Below are 5171 nucleotides of genomic sequence, written 5' to 3' on the forward strand. Positions count from 1 at the left end.
ATAGGTTTTTGGTTTTGCTAGGGCCATGCATGTGGATGGCAGATAGGCGTAAGCATCTGCCACTGATTCCAAAGGTTGGCATGTTTGAATCCAGCGATTGAAAGTATGTTTTGTTTTAAGTCTATCACAAACCTTAACCCTTACCTTTAAAACCCCTTGAAGCTAGGGGGCACTATTTTTTATTTTTGGCAAAATAACGTTCCCAAAGTAAACAGCCTATTTCTCAGGATCAGCTGCTAGAATATGCATATAATTGACAGCTTAGGATAGAAAACAAACTAAAGTTTCCAAAACTGTCAAAATATTGTCTGTGAGTATAACAGAACTGATATTGCAGGCGGAACCCGGAGGAAAATCCAATCAGGAAGTGTCTCTTATTTTGAAACCGTTGTGTTCCTATGCGTTCCTATTGGCCATTGAAAGGGATATCAACCAGATTCCCTTTTCTACGTATTCCCTAAGGTGTCTACAGCCTTTAGACGTAGTTTCACGCCTTTATGTTGAAGAATGAGCGTAAACGACTACATTGCGTAAGTAGCCAGCTGAGGGCTCTCAGAGTGGTTCTTGCGTAAAAGACAGAGGTAGACATTTTTCCTCTCGCTCCTACTGAAAAGCCAATTGTCCCGGTTGATATATTATCCAATAGATATTTGAAAAAACACCTTGAGGATTGATTCTAAAAAATGTTTGCCATGCTAAGCTGTGTTTCGCTATATTTCACTTGTGATTTCATGAATATTAATATTTTCTAGTAATATTTTATGACCGTTATGCTAATTAGTGTAGTTGATGACAATTCTCCCGGATCCGGGATGGGTAGTTCCAAGCGGATATTATTAATAACCATTAAGAGTTAATGCCTAAACTGAACCCTGACCTTAAGAGTTAATGCCTAAACTGAACCCTGACCTTAAGAGATAATGCCTAAACTGAACCCTGACCTTAAGAGTTAATGCCTAAACTGAACCCTGACCTTAAGAGTTAATGCCTAAACTGAACCCTGACCTTAAGAGATAATGCCTAAACTGAACCCTGACCTTAAGAGTTAATGCCTAAACTGAACCCTGACCTTAAGAGTTAATGCCTAAACTGAACCCTGACCTTAAGAGATAATGCCTAAACTGAACCCTGACCTTAAGAGTTAATGCCTAAACTGAACCCTGACCTTAAGAGTTAATGCCTAAACTGAACCCTGACCTTAAGAGATAATGCCTAAACTGAACCCTGACCTTAAGAGTTAATGCCGAAACTGAACCCTGACCTTAAGACTTAATGCCTAAACGTCACTTTAAACACTTAGAAATGTGATGTTTGAGAAACATGGATGAACGTCTAATTGTGAAGTGAGACTATGAGAACTGGTTGTTAAAAGGACATTAAACATGATGAAAACATTCTGTAGCTTCCAACCTCCACAATCCCCACTGTCCAAATCTGACCTAGATCGAGCTCCCTCTCTGTCTCTGTCTCTCTGTCTCCCTCTCTGTCTTTCCGATCTCTCTCTCTGCCTCTCTCTCTCTCTGTATCTCTCTCTCTCTCTCTGCCTCTGTCTCTTTCTCTCTCTCTCACTCTCTCTTTCACACACACACACAACTCTGCTCTCTGTTCCTCCAGCTAACACACATCTCTCACACACACACTCACGCATGCAAGCACTCACACACTCACACGCACACACTCACACACTCGCACACACTCACACACACGCACACACTCACACACACACACTCCTGTGCAACAATTACTATGAAACTCAGTCCGAAATGCTTAAAGTGAAATGATTCAAACTTTAAACGTATTTATTGTGATTCAGCCTCAAATGCCCGGCTTGTAAGTGGAATCACTGTATAACAATGTAATACCATTTATTTTGACACTGTACTTACACTATACAGGAATAATTTGACTGTACTTACACTATACAGGAATAATTTGACTGTACTTACACTATACAGGAATAATTTGACTGTACTTACACTATACAGGAATAATTTGACTGTACTTACACTATACAGGAATAATTTGACTGTACTTACACCATACAGGAATAATTTGACTGTACTTACACTATACAGGAATACTTTGACTGTACTTACACCATACAGGAATCATTTGACTGTACTTACACCATACAGGAATCATTTGACTGTACTTACACCATACAGGAATAATTTGACTGTACTTACACCATACAGGAATCATTTGACTGTACTTACACCATACAGGAATCATTTGACTGTATTTCCAGGAATAATTCAACTGTAACAAGGGCTGTACAGTGTTAACAGTACATCAAATGAATCGAACTACAAACTTTATTTGGAGAAAGGCTCAAATATACAGTAGTAGTTTTGTTTAGTTTTGGCACAAATTAGTCATCTCTGGACAACGTAGTCTTTCTCTGTACAATAAACAAATATATTAAAATGTTGGTGTAATTCATTCTAATTATATTATATGATAAAACGGTGACGATAAAAAATAAAATACGAACTTTTATCATGAATAGAAATGTCCTTTGGGGTTATTAAACAGTTATTTTGTTAAATGTAAATAGTGAAATCTCTATCCAGCATAGATACACTCTATGTAATTTAACATTAATATGAAAAGGGTGAGAACAGATTAAGATCAATAGCCGAATTCCCAGTATAACGTGATATTTAACGTAACGTTTGTTCACAGGGGCGGTAGGTAGACTAGTGGTTAGAGCGTTGAGCCAGTAACCAAACGGTTGCTAGATCGAATCCCTGAGCTGTCAAGGGTAATAAAATAAAAAATCTATCATTCTGCCCCTGAACAAGGCAGTTAACCCACTGTTCCCCAGGTAGGCAGTCATTGTAAATAAGAATGTGTTCTTAACTTAACTTTCCTAGTTAAAAAATATATATATATTTATAAAAATTCAGATTCACCAAACACCACAGAACATACCGGTTGAAACGGAACTATAGACTAGAACCGAGACAAATACATATGAAACTGAAGCTGTGGAATCAGATCCCCGATAATGGAGATGTGAGGACAAGAACTCGGCTGAGAGGTTTCAAGTCGGGACTTCAGCGAGGAAGATAAAGATACATTGATTTTCAGTCAGGTCAACTAATTTAAGTGTGTCCCAAAGAATAATTTAGTCGTGATCAAACAACCTCCGGATAATGTTGTACAAGAGTAATACACAAATAAACATGAATAACTATATCATGGGACTAAGTATTATAATTCATCCAAATCAAAGTATAGCACCAGCCGAGATCTGTGATATAGAGACTATATATATATATATCTAGTGTAGCCCATAGAATTTGGACACCATTTTCAAACGCCAGTAGCCCGTCGTTTGATGCACCTGTCCTGGGCTCGACTGCCAATGCGCCCGAGGCGAAGAGAAGCCAACATAAACACATATTAAACAACGACAAAAAATGTCCTCTTAAATTCTCATCGACAAAAAAGCAACAGAAAATGTAATAAAGTCTAACGAAAAGACACCGACCGTAAGTAAAAAAAAGTAAATTAGATTTTTAAGGAGATTTTCTCTGTGTAAAACTAACAGTGCCATTCACCTAGCCTTTGTAGTCGACCACTTGTTGTCAAAAAATACTATTTGAAGATGTAGGTCTACAACTGTGTAAAAATGATTATGTCCAACCAGAAGCTAACACAGACAAGAGACAAACACAGGTACCAACTCTTCAGCATGTTGCCGCGGTTAGACAGAGAAGAGCACAGCAAACATATTCATGTAGCAACAAAAGCCAACAGCTGTTACCACAGCCAGGAAAGGAGAAGTGATTTTACAACGGAGATGGCCAAATGCATATCAGAAATGCTCATTTACTAACGAATGAGTAACACGACGTCCCTTTACACACAATCCTCGTACAGTAACAGCAAAACAACGAGTCAACTGCCAGTGCATTGCGAGACGACTGTAAACTGGTGAGATATTAAAAAGGGCATTGCGTAGCTGGTCTAAAGGAAGTATAAAGGCAAAGTGCGCTTAAAAAAACAAACTAAAAACCAACCGGTTATCCTAGGAGATCAAATCAGAGAAGAGAAACAGGATCAGGAGAACGTCATACGAATAAGAATACAAAATATCAACTTGTATATCAGATAGTCAAGCCCCCCCCCCCCCAAAAAAAATAAAAAATAAATCAACAGTCTCTGCTAGGATCGTAGTATAACAACTAGGTTAGGATAAAGAACACTTGTACATTAAAACGGATGAATTGATACTTACACATGGCGTTTTAAAAAGGAACATAGTAAACCATATCCTAACAAGAAAAACGTAGTTCGAGCTCTGTCTGTCTGTCTGTCTGATATCCTACTGACGAGGAAACAATACACCGGCCACAACCTAAACGTGGGGGGTTAGTGAGAGTCACACACACACACACACACACACACACACTGGCGGCAGAACCGCGCATGTGAGAGTGCACGGATGGCTATACTTACTCGGTGAACGTTAGACGAGAAGAAAACTGAGCTTCTTAGTCAAATACAGAAAACAAAAAGTCGTTCGTTCACCGGTGTGCTAAATATTATAATTTCTCTGGACAGCGGCGAGCGGAGGGAGAGAGAGAGACAGTCTCCTTCAGAGACAGGAAACGTTCGTCGGTTGTTTCTCTCACTAACCGTCGGGAGGCTGGAGCGGTTCGTGGAGCGACAAGAATCACTTAAAGACGCGGGAAGGCTGAAAGGATGCGGGAAGACACGGGCCGCGTCATCACCGGGAGTGATGTAACGTCCTCAACCGACCAATAACAAACGTCTGCCGTATTTCTTTTTTTTTTTGAGAAGGAACACAAAACGCCTTGAACTTCACACCGGAGAGGACCGGAGAGAGGAGAAACCGTCCAGCGAATTAACTCACTCCCTCATGCTATAAACCGACCGGAGTGTATGTGTCAGGAGATGCGCGTTTGAATGATCTATTTGATTTAGGCCTCTACCTCTTATTGTTCTGTAGACTAAGGATTGGTCAACACATTGGAGTGTCTCATAAACAACAAAAAGTCCATTATGATCTTTAGATTAGTAGCTAGCTGTTGTATTTATATTAGATTCTTGACAGATTTTTTCGTCATGTAACTAATTAGTCTTGATCTAGTGTCTATATGTTTACCTACGGTGTCCTATAAAGCCTAATATGTGTCATA

The 5171-nt window shown here is 39.3% G+C and overlaps 1 protein-coding gene across 2 annotated transcripts in view; it reads right to left on the bottom strand.

Moving 5' to 3' along the window:
* The window catches only part of LOC118381032 (prospero homeobox protein 1-like), a 108651-nt gene extending 103737 nt beyond the window's left edge, over positions 1-4914 (bottom strand). The window contains exon 1 of one of the 2 annotated variants that reach the window (XM_052496222.1): positions 4468-4914. The gene's annotated coding sequence lies outside the window, so the exon portion shown is untranslated. Of the gene's footprint in view, positions 1-4246; positions 4397-4467 lie in introns of those variants that run through there. The other variant, XM_052496223.1, reaches the window with a different exon arrangement.
* Positions 4915-5171: the final 257 nt, after the last annotated feature.

Source organism: Oncorhynchus keta, chromosome 35 (assembly GCF_023373465.1).
Source record: "Oncorhynchus keta strain PuntledgeMale-10-30-2019 chromosome 35, Oket_V2, whole genome shotgun sequence".
Lineage (NCBI taxonomy): Eukaryota > Metazoa > Chordata > Actinopteri > Salmoniformes > Salmonidae > Oncorhynchus > Oncorhynchus keta.